At 46.5% G+C, this 12,263-nt stretch overlaps 1 long non-coding RNA gene across 1 annotated transcript; it reads left to right on the forward strand.

The window, feature by feature from the left end:
- The first annotated feature begins 5,192 nt into the window (after positions 1–5,192).
- On the forward strand, positions 5,193–9,367 carry LOC119959599. The gene is made up of 2 exons (XR_005459233.1): positions 5,193–5,246; positions 9,117–9,367. It is a non-coding gene; the product is annotated as an uncharacterized LOC119959599 (long non-coding RNA).
- The last annotated feature ends 2,896 nt before the right edge of the window (positions 9,368–12,263 follow it).

Below are 12,263 nucleotides of genomic sequence, written 5' to 3' on the forward strand. Positions count from 1 at the left end.
CTCTGTGCCTCGCAATTGTGCCAAACAGGACACAATCGCCATCGGCTTGCGTGCTTTACTGAGGTTCTTTTTGTGAATTTGAGAGAGGTTCTCCCACCAAGTATGTCCTATACTTCCGGGACCTGTCTCCTCATTCAAACAAAACTCTTTCCAAAGGGGCCATCCCTTTCCTTGTAAATATTTGCGGAGTTCCAGCTCCCACGTGGGACACTGGCCTACCCTGCTACTGTTGCTGGTCGCTGCGACCACAAACTTTTCTGGATCCATCAGACGTTCCATTGCCTGCATGGCCATTTTCTCTGACTCTCTTTTAGTTAATTTGGAACAGGGGGTTGCTGGGATTGTGTTTCAAGAAACGGGTACGGCTTACGCTATGTTCCGTTCAAAAACTGCCGAAAGTTTGTCGCAACAAAATGCTTTCAGTTTTACCTTACAGCCCTGTTAGTACGCATGCACTAAACACACTTCCGAATTACGCTTATTAGTTTGAACACCTTGAATACTCGTGATTTTCTTTACTTTCTTACTTTCTCTGTAATTTGGAGTTCCAATTCAAATTTCAGGGTCCTGGACGGTGTGGGGTTTCCACTTACAACCGTGTCCCGCCAGGGAGTCGCCACTAAATGTTGCACGTTTTACTATGGGCGTAAAACGCGTTTATTGGGGTGTATTAACTTCCAAGTGCTTAACACCACTAGGCTCTGTCTTATGTATTTATTCAGCTTTAGGAGTCGCCAGTTGCCGTATAGACAACGTCACTAGTATTCCAAGGTCAAGTTCAAAGTAATAAAGACGATACACCGATTAGTAAAGTCCAAACGATAATATTTATTATACAGTAATAATAAATATTCATGCACACACTAAGAGACTAAGCTATGACTAAACTAAAGTAATCAGAATACTTATCTAACAGGAACAGGCAAGGTCAGGGAGCGAGGCCTTTGTCCTGGTCTTGGGCTGCAACTTTCAGCAAGCGTTCTGGTCACTGGGGGTTCTAGCGGGCTTAGTTCGCGTAGCGAGCGTCGTACTGGCACTTACGGTTCGGCGGCTGGTGCTCAACGGCTGGAGTCAGAGTGGATCTTCTAAGTCGTGGTCAGAGCCGGAGCACGGAAAAAACAGACCGGACAACACGAGGTCCCTATCTTTTATAGGGGTTCCATTGTCCTTCCCTCTTCTTGGGCGGGCTCTACCTATTGGATCAATTCCTTATCGATACTGTTTAATTCCCCAATGCGAGGGGGTCTCCGTGATGGGGGGGGCGTTTCTTATGCCCTTTTGTTTGGAGGTTTCTGGTGCCTCGATGTCTGGGCCTTGATTAAAATGTGTCCATTCAGAATCAAATGTATCTATTGTGTGGGTGTTCAGGTCTGATTGCCTCATTAGCATGCAAAGCGTTTTGCCATTTGCACCTAGCTAAGGTCTTCTCACCTGAGCCCAAACTGGTTTCTGCTGCTGCAGAATGCAAAATGCTCTTTGCAGACTGCTGTTCTGGCTAAACTGTCTGTTTCCCAGCAGTCTTAGCGCTTGGCCTATTTTTGTAGCTCAGCATCCATTTTAGGTGGCTACAAGACAAGTTCAGACGGATAAACCAGTTGCACCACAGGCACTGATGCCATTTCTGGCCCAACAGATCCATTCATGGGGCCATTTAGACCCAGGACAGATGATGGCTCGATTCCAGAAAAGTTGGTCTGGCAAAGGGTTCCAAACACATGCACAATTGGTATCGAACCGCTGTGTAACCCGTCAAAAGAACAACTTAAGACCCATAAGATCAATACCTCAGCAAAAAGCTCCTGCCCCTGCAGGACCATTCCAGAACATACAGGTCGATTACATCACCCTTCCTGCATGTCAAAGATACACTGATGTCCTTGTAATAGTGGATAACCTCTCGAAATGGGGAGAGGCTGCTCCAGCCAGGAGGGCTACAGCCACCCACACAGGCAAAGTCCTATACAAAGACTATATTCCCAGATGGGGAGTACCAGCTCGCATTGACTCAGACAATGGAACCCACTTTCCAGGTGCTGTTTGCCAGGAGGTTTGCAGGTTACTGATGCTTTACTTAGTTGTTGTCAAAACGTAACAAATGCTGTCAGGTGTCGGCAGCTTGAGGCGATCCTCCTGAGGGGGGGGCACGACTTGGTGCCCGGCGAATCCGTTTACGTAAAAAAAATTCAGCGCGAGCCGTTAGCAGCCAAGTGGGAAGGCCCCTACCAGATATTACTCACAACTCAGTCAGCCGTGAAACTCCCAAGGAAATAAATCATGGATTCACGCATCACATGTGAAGCGCGCGGACAAAAATCAGAATCTGTAAAAATGTTTGCCATAATATTGATTTTCAGTTCCATGTTTGGCCCAGCAGGCCTTACCCAGGAGTTCAATGTTAACATGTTCCTTTACATGTCTACGAGGGAACAAGCGGTCCTGGATCTTGTCCTGTGTAATGAGACAGGATTGATTCATGATCTCATAGTTAGGGATCCTCTCGGAAGGAGCGATCACAATATGGTGGAATTTAAAATACAGATGGAGGGTGAGAAAGTAAAATCAAATACTAGTGTTTTGTGTTTAAACAAAGGAGATTACAAGGGGATGAGAGAAGAACTAGCTAAGGTAGACTGGGAGCTAAGACTTTATGGTGGAACAGTTGAGGAACAGTGGAGAACCTTCAAAGCGATTTTTCACAGTGCTCAGCAAAGGTTTATACCAACAAAAAGGAAGGACGGTAGAAAGAGGGAAAATCGACCGTGGATATCTAAGGAAATAAGGGAGAGTATCAAATTGAAGGAAAAAGCATATAAAGTGGCAAAGATTGCTGGGAGATTAGAGGACTTGGAAATCTTTAGGGGGCAACTGAAAGCTACTAAAAAAGCTATAAAGAAGAGTAAGGTCGAGTATAAGAGTAAACTTGCTCAGAATATAAAAACAGACAGTAAAAGTTTTTACAAATATATAAAACAAAAAAAGAGTGGCTAAGGTAAATATTGGTCCTTTAGAGGATGAGAAGGAAGTTTTAATAATGGAAAATGAGGAAATGGCTGAGGAACTGAACAGGTTTTTTGGGTCGGTCTTCACAGTGGAAGACTCAAATAACATGCCAGCGACTGATAGAAATGAGGCTATGACAGGTGAGGACCTTGAGAGGATTGTTATCACTAAGGAGGTAGTGGTGGGCAAGCTAATGGGGCTAAAGGTAGACAAGTCTCCTGGCCCTGATGGAATGCATCCCAGAGTATTAAAAGAGATGGCTAGGGAAATTGCAGACGCACTAGTGATAATTTACCGAAATTCACTAGACTCTGGGGTGGTCACGGTGGATTGGAAATTAGCAAACGTGACACCACTGTTTAAAAAAGGAGGTAGGCAGAAAGCAGGAAATTATAGGCCAGTGAGCTTAACTTCGGTAGTAGGGAAGATGTTGGAATCTATCATCAAGGAAGAAATAGCCGGCATACATATTTTGCATTCCCCAATATGGCCGAGACACATGTTTATTGGCAGGGAGGAGTTATTTTTAATTGGTAATGGGTTGAAGGCTTATGGAGGACGGTGGAGTTGAGCCCAGGATGGGATCAGCCATGATCACATTGAAGGTATTTAGACTCGGGAGGCTAAATTGCCTACTCCTGCTCCTAGGTCATGTGTTCTCGAGAGGAGATGCTCTGACTGATTTTGCAATACAGCTCTTGGTCTTTAGCATTGTAGGTAGCAGATGAGGAACATATCAGCTATGATCAGCTATGGGGGCAGCAGGGTAGCATGGTGGTTAGCATAAATGCTTCACAGCTCCAGAGTCCCAGGTTCGATTCCCAGCTGGGTCACTGTCTGTGTGGAGTCTGCACGTCCTCCCCCTGTGTGCGTGGGTTTCCTCCGGGTGCTCCGGTTTCCTCCCACAGTCCAAAGATGTGCGGGTTAGGTGGATTGGCCATGCTAAATTGCCCGTAGTGTACTAGAAAAAGTAAGGTTAAGGGGGGGTTGTTGGGTTTCGGGTATAGGGTGGATACGTGGGTTTGAGTAGGGTGATCATGGCTCGGCACAACATTGAGGGCTGAAGGGCCTGTTCTGTGCTGTAATGTTCTATGTTCTATGATAGAATGGCGGAGTAGACACATTGGGCCAAATGGCCTAATTCTGCTCCTGTATCTTATGAAGTTAAGACTGTACACAGAATACTTTTCACTGCACCGCAGTATATGTGGCAATAAAACAAATACAATACAAACAAGTCTTGTTTACACATCCCCTGGGCTCACTTTCCTTTTAAGAAGTACCAAAAGTTGAAATTTCCCCTTCTTCTTTTCCTGTAGTTGTGATCATCCTGATCTCTGTTATCTCCTCCACACACACCCCTTCAAGACCTCTGCCCTCATTTAATTCCGGCCACTATAGCATTTCTGATTTTATTCGGTCCACCATTACTGACCTCTTATCATTTGACTGGGCCACAAGCTCTGGAATTTCCTCCTTAAAAATCTCTCACTCACTTTCCTCTGTTAAGATTATCCTTAAAATCTAATATCTCCTCTTGTGGATCAGTGTAAATTGTTATTTTGTAACATTTCTCTGAAATAGAACAGTACAGCACAGAACAGGCCCTTCGGCCCTCAATGTTGTGCCGAACAATGATCACCCCACTTAAACCCACGTAACCCGTATACCCGTAACCCAACAATCCCCCCATTAACCTTACACTACGGGCAATTTAGCATGGCCAATCCACCTAACCCGCACATCTTTGGACTGTGGGAGGAAACCGGAGCACCCGGAGGAAACCCACGCGCACACGGGGAGGACGTGCAGACTCCACACAGACAGTGACCCAGCCAGGAATCGAACCTGGGACCCTGGAGCTGTGAAGCATTGATGCTAACCACCATGCTACCGTGAGACCCAATGTCTCAAAAAGCTTTATTCTGTCATGGCACAAAATAAATCTGAATTATTGTCACTGCCCTGGACATGTATCATTGTTCTGTCTCATAAATAGGAATTTGTAACTGAGTGAAATAGTTTGTCATGATGAAACATTTCAAAAATGATGCCCTCAACAATGATGGCGACTGAGCCTGAACTGCGCTGCTGCTGCCCCCAATAAAAATGGCGGGTGCGCGTGCGCACTGCTGCTGGTGCCCAAATAAAGTTGATGGGTGCGCATGCGCAACCCCGCTAGCGCGCGATAAAGATGGCAGCTCCATTGTCCCGTCTGTGAGAAAGCTGCAGGCCCCGCGGTACCGGTAGGTTATTATTACGGGTTTTCAGTTTATATAACATATTTACGAAGTGTGTCCAACGACGCGGCTGATTCATCTCTCCCTCGGTCCCGCCATTACGGATTGTGGATCCCAGAAAGAACTTTCTCTGCGCCGCCATTAATTGCACTGCGCATGCTTCACTCGGCCCAGTCCCGCCTCCTCGTTCACTCCGATTGGCTGGAGGATCCGCCACTTGAACCCTATTGGCCAGGAGCTGCCATCAATCATTGCCCTGGCATCGTCAGGTGAGAGGTCAGTGTCGGGGGGCGGGGTTTACAAACCCCAGTGCAGCCCTAGCGCCGAAAGTGAAACAATAAACATTCTCCACTCACTGTCGTCATTTCCGGCTTCTCTCCGCAAACAACCTCATCGAGACCGCGCGGGGGCATTGACAATGTCACTGCATTAGAACAAAAGACTAATGTAACCCCTCCTGTTCAAAAAGGCAGAAACTAGTTAGTTTAAAAGCTGTTGTTGGGAGATCTGGAATCCATGATTGAGGAAATAGTAACTGGACATTTGGAAAATCAAACCGCAATCCATCAATCAGCGTGATTTTGTGAAGGGTAAATCATGTTTGACTGATTTGTTTGAAGTAATAAGCCAAGTGGATAATGGGGTCATGTAGACGTATTTGGACTTCCATAATACATTTGATGAGATGGAATTTAACATGCATAAGTGTGAGGTTATCCATTTTGGTCAGAGGAATAAAAAGGCAACTTATTATCTAAATGGAGAGAAACTTTAGAGGACGTTGGTTTGGGTGTTGAACAAATATTTCACATCTGTCTCCAGCCAAGAGAATGAGGAGGTAGATATGGAACTTGGGGAGAGAGACCGAGAGTTTTTTGAGCGAGTTGACAGAGGGAGTGACAAGGCATTGGAAGTGTTGGCAGGCTTAAAAGTGGACAGATCTCCAGGTCTGGATGAATTGTGTCGCAGGATGCTGTGGGAGGCGAGATTGCAGGGGCCCTGACCCAAATTTTTAATTCCTCTTTGGTGACAGGTTAGGTGCCAGAGGACTGGAGAACAGCTAATATGATCCCACTATTTAAGAAAGTTTGTAGAGATAAGCCAGGAAACTACAGACCAGTGAGTCTCACGTCAGTGGTAGGGAAACTATTGGAGAACATTCAGGAGGAACAAATCCATCTCCACTTCGAGAGGCAGGAATAGTCAGCATGGCTTTGCCAGAGGGATGCCTTCTCAGTAATGTGAAGCAGAGCGACATCAGGGTGAAGAAGGAGGCGAAGCCATGGTGGTAGCCACCAGCAGGACAGATTCGAGGGGCTGAATGGCCTACTCCTGTCACTATGTGTATTTCTGTGATTCTGAAATTCAGACAACACCATGACAGGGAAAGAGTCTGGATTAGAACCTGAGTTAGTCCGAGCTGCAAACCATCCCTCCGGATCCTGGCCCTTCATTGATTTAATTAAGGCCAAGGCAATAGTTGGATTATTGAAAGACTTGATGGAGTTGTTGGAGACCATTTTTCGGGTTGCAGGATAAAGCCTGATGTAATTCACTCCCCACAGGCTTGTGCTGCCTTTGAACTTCATCGAAGCCTCGACACTTTGTGTTGCTGCCGAAACATCCTGACTCCTCACTCCCACCTGGAGCCAGACACCACCTCACCGTACCCGTCTCCAGGACCTTCTGGCGAACTTTCACGTTGTGGAAGTGAATGATAACAGGCCTCGGATGAAAATTATCCCTCGGCCTCCAAGACCGATGCACCCTTTCTAATTTGAAACGCCCAGGCTTCATATCCAGCTTGATGTGAATCGGTCGTCGAAGAACCTAGCGGGAGCCTTGCCCTCCACACTAAATGGACAGAAAATAACATCATTTTGGGCGGACGGTAGCACAGTGGTTAGCACAGTTCCTTCACAGCTCCAGGGTCCCAGGTTCGATTCCCAGCTTGGGTCACTGTGCGGAGTCTGCACGGTCTCCCCGTGTCTGCGTGGGTTTCCTCCGGGTGCACGGGTTTCCTCCCAGTCCAAAGATGTTCAGGTTAGGTGGATTGGCCATGATAAATTGCCCATAGTGTCCAAATAAAAGTTTAGGTGGGGTTACGGGGATGGGATGGAGGTATGGGCTTGGGTGGGGTGCTGTTTCCAAGGCGCAGACTCGCTGGGCCAAGTGGTCGTCTCCCGCACTGTAAATTCTATGATTTAAAAAAAAAAAATTTTAGATTACCAAATTATTTTTTCCAATTAAGGGGCAATTTTAGCGTGGCCAATCCACCTACTCTGCACATTTTTGGGTTGTGGGGGCGAAACCCACGCAGACACGGGGAGAATGTGCAAACTCCACACAGACAGTGACCCAGAGCCGGGATCAAACCTGGGACCTCAGTGCCGTGAGGCGGTTGTGCTAACCACTAGGCCACCGTGCTGCCCTGTAATTTCAATGATGACCATCTGACAGACCAATGACTCGGATGTTCTTTCTCCGACCCTCGGTCCTCTGGGACCTCCGCCAGCCACTCGGCTGGTTTTCAAAGGATTGAATTCTTGCCTCCATCGAGGAGGCATCTTGCTGAATGTTCAGGATTCTCTCCTCAGGATCATCGAGCCTCTTCCTGGCGTTTTGCAGCTGGGCTTCATGAGCTCACAGATATTGAGTCAGCACACTCAGCCTCTGGTCAATAACACAGATAATGTCGGCAGTCATCATTTTCACCGGTCCCCAGAGAGCGGGGGGTCGAGAGACCTCCTGAGGGTCAGGCCACCATGTTGAAAAGGTGGCTCCATTCCCGCTGAATCCATCTGCGCTCTTTTATTGGCGCATTTCTTCACTTTTCTTTCAGAAAATATTTTATTGAGACATTTCTAATTTTAACATTTGGGTGAGAATGGAGTCATCTTTCATGTATAGATATTTCCCACTATCTCTGTCTTTTAGCTTTGATGAAGGGTCATCTGGACTCGAAACGTTAGCTCTTTTCTCTCCCTACAGATGCTTCCAGACCTCCTGAGATTTTCCAGTACTTTCTCTTCGGTTGCAGCTCATATTTGTTGTGACCTCCTGGACAGGAAGCTGTGAGCATGGATCTGACAATCAGCCTGAATTAGCATTTTCAGGAGAATAGGGAGGGTGAATAGCGCCGTAGTGTGGCGACGAGGGGATTTTCACAGTAGCTTCATTGCAGCGTTAATGTCAGCCTACTTGTGACACTAATAAAGATTATTATTATTAGACACAGCAGAATGGGAATTAGGCAAAATACAGCACAGTGGTTAGCACTGCAGCCTCACAGCGCCGAGGTCCCAGGTTCGACCCCGGCTCTGGGTCACTGTCCGTGTGGAGTTTGCACGTTCTCCCTGTGTTTGTGTGGTTTTTGCCCCCACAACCCAAAGATGTGCAGGGTAGGTGGATTGGCCACGCTAAATTGCCCCTTAATTGGAAAAAATGAATTGGGTACTTTAAATTTAAAAAAGAGAATGGAGGAAGTGTGTGGGGTGAAGATTTGCAGCTTTTGGGGAATGAGAGAGGAAAAAATATTTTTTTATTTTTTTTTTTATTATAAATTTAGATTACCCAATTATTTTTTCCAATTAAGGGGCAATTTAGCGTGTCCAATCCACCTAGTCTGCACACATTTTTGGGTTGTGGGGGCGAAACCCACGCAGACACGGGGAGAATGTGCAAACTCCACACGGACAGTGACCCAGAGCCGGGATCGAACCTGGGACCTCGGCGCCGTGAGGCGGTTATGCTAACCACTAGGCCACCGTGCTGCCCCGAGAGGAAAAAATATGACATAGAAACTAGAATTGTCTGTCCTGAGTTTCTATCCTGTACTGTACTGACAGTGATTAATTTTGTAAAATGTTTTTACAGGATATTTGACGAGGAGGAATTACAGGCAGAAATCTCAAATATTAAATCTCAATCCGATAGTCACTCCCTTCCTTGGAACCTGAATATCCTCAGACTATGAATGTGGAATGAAAAATGTTTGCCCAAAATGTCAGCTAAAGAATTCAAACATCAGTGTGACTGGAAAAGCACCGAGAGCCACACAACACACACCCGAGTGAGAGTGTTCCAGTGAACTGACTGTGGAAACATCAGTGTGACCGGAAAAGCACCGAGACCCACACAACACACACCCGAGTGAGAGTGTTCCAGTGAACTGACTGTGGAAAGAGGTTTAACCAGTTACACGGCCTGAAAAAACATCACAACATTCAGAGTGGGGAGGGTCCGTACCTGTGTTGTGGACGAGGCTTCAACTGATTGTCCAGCCTGGAGAGTCACGAGGGGACCCAAAACATGGAGAAACGGTGGAAATGTGGGGATTGTGGGAAGGGATACAGATTCCCATATGAGCTGGAGATTCATCGACGCAGTCACACTGGGGAGAGGCCGTTCACCTGCTCTAAGTGCGGGAAGGGATTCACTCAGTTATCCAATCTGCAGACACATCAGCGAGTTCATACTGGGGAGAGGCCGTTTACCTGCTCTCAGTGTGGGAAAGGATTTTCTCATTTGTCCCACCTATTGAGACACCAGCGAATTCACACCGGGGAGAGGCCATTTACCTGCTCCCAATGTGGGAAAGGATTCCGTGACTCGTCCCACCTATTGAGCCACCAGCATGGTCACACTGAGGAGAGACCATTCACCTGCTCTCAGTGTGGGAAAGGATTTACTCAATCATCTCACCTGCGGATACACCAGCGGGTTCACACTGGGGAGAGGCCTTTTACCTGCTCTCAGTGTGGGAAGGGATTTACTCAGTTATCCAACCTGCAGGCACACCAGCGGGTTCACACTGGGGAGAGACCGTTCACCTGCTCTCAGTGTGGGAAGGGATTCACTCCTTTATCCACCCTCCGGAGACACCAGCGAGTTCACACTGGGGAAAGGCCATTTGCCTGCTCTCAGTGTGGGAAAGGATTTACCCAATTATCCAACCTGAGGAGACACCAGCGAGTTCACACTGGGGAGAGGCCGTCCACTTCTCAACGTGAGAAGGGATTACATGTTTCATCGGACCTGCTGTGACACCAACAATTTCACAATTGATTACAGGGCTTGGATTCTGCTGTTATTGTTTCTGCCCTACATCCAGGACTGCATTTTGTTCATTCTGACAGGTGGTCAGTGGAGATGGTCGGAGGGTTTCTTTCTGCTGGACTGGCCGGTCTCAACACTTTGCCTCCAGTGGGCTGATGCTCTTTGAGCCTTGTTGCTAAAACCTGGCTTCAAATTGCAGAAGGACCACAGAGTGAAAGGGTGTTTGGAAGTTTGAAGATATTTAGTTGCTATTTCTGTTTGGAACCCCCAAAGCGTGCCACGTTGCCATGGAGATGGGCCCTGGTGTTTACATGGTTCTTTTTAATTTATCTGGGTGTTCCTCACAGAAGAAAACGATCAGGGTATGAGGGGCAAGTTTTTTGAGGTGGACTGGGAAACTGATTGGTACAGGGAATACCTAATGTTTAAGGAATTATTACATATTTATCAGGCGGGGTCGGTTACCTCAGCTGGCTGGATGACTGGTTTGTGATGCAGAGCGAGGCCAACAGTGAGGATTCAACTCCCGTACTGGCTGAGTTTATTCATGACGGCCCCGCCTTCTCAATCAGGCCCCTTGCCTGAGGTGTGCTGACCCTCGGGTTAAACCACCTCCAGTCAGCTCTCTCTGTCAATGGCGAGAGCAGCCTATGGGATTTTTGCAACTTGTATTTTGCATATGCACAACAAATATAGATTCCTTTAAGGAAAAAAATCCAACAGGAAATGTAACCATGCCTAATAAGAAAATTTAAAGATTCATGAGATCCATTAGAATTCAGCAAAGGAGGACCAAGAAACTGATGAGAGCAAATTGGTGAGAAACATAACGTGAAAAGGAAAAGATTAGCAAAGACCAATGTGGGTCCATTCCAGGCAGAGACAGGAGAGTTTATAATGGGGAGTAAGGAAATGGCAGAGAAACTAAACAATGTGTGTCTGTCTTCACAGAGGAAGATACAGAAATTGTCCCCAAAACACCAGAGAACCAAGGGACTGGCAGAGATTAGTATTGGTGAAAAAGTCATCTTGGAGAAATTAATGGGGTTGAAAGTGAATAAATCCCCAAAAGCTGATGATCTACATCCCAGAGTGTTGAAGCAGGTGGCTGTAGAGATCTCTATTCCTCATTCTAAATTCTCCTGACACTATCTGGAATGGCCAAATCTTTGTCTGAGCCAAACGTTTCCTTTTTACGTAGCCACAGAAGCTTTTACACTCCATTTTTATGTATTTTGCTAGTTCACATTCTGTTCTATTCTCCCTTTTTTACCTCTGTGTCTTGGTTGAAGAACAGAAGTAAATCCTCGGGAATGAATCATCACTTTGGACAGGTTCTGACACAATTAAGTTTCGACTTCCAGGACAGAGTTACTATAATCGTGGAGTGTGATTTTAGATTGTGCAAGGGCACAGTTCTCATTTATAGTTTAACGTGTAGGTTTCCGAGTTAAAGTAGCTTCTGGTTTGTTTTTGTTGTATTAAAAGTCATAAAACTTTTTAAAAATTTGTTTTTATTCAAAATTGTTCAATAATTTTTACAAAGTACTACCAAAAGAAAACAATGAAAAGAAAACATAGCAGTAAAACAGAAAGCAACTTAATTTAACAAAATAAGGTGGGGTATCTGCCCTTTACAAATGAAATCCATCCACTGCCTAAGCCACCCCCCCCCCCCCCCCCCCCTCTGGTTTGCTGCTGCTGCTGACCTCCACCTAATGTTCCGCGAGAAAGTCAAGGAACGGTTGCCACCGCCTGGAGAACCCCTGTAAGCACCCACGCAAGGCAAACTTTATCCTCTCTAACCTGAGAAATCTCGCCATGTCACTGACCCAAGCCTCTACGCTTGGGGGCTTTGCGTTCCTCCACATTAACAAGAGCCTTCTCCGGGCTACTAAGGAGGCAAAGGCCAGAACTCCGGCCTCTTTCGACTCCTGCCCTCCCGGATCGTCCGATACCCCAAAT

Source organism: Scyliorhinus canicula, unplaced genomic scaffold (genome assembly GCF_902713615.1).
Source record: "Scyliorhinus canicula unplaced genomic scaffold, sScyCan1.1, whole genome shotgun sequence".
Classification (NCBI taxonomy): Eukaryota; Metazoa; Chordata; class Chondrichthyes; order Carcharhiniformes; family Scyliorhinidae; genus Scyliorhinus; species Scyliorhinus canicula.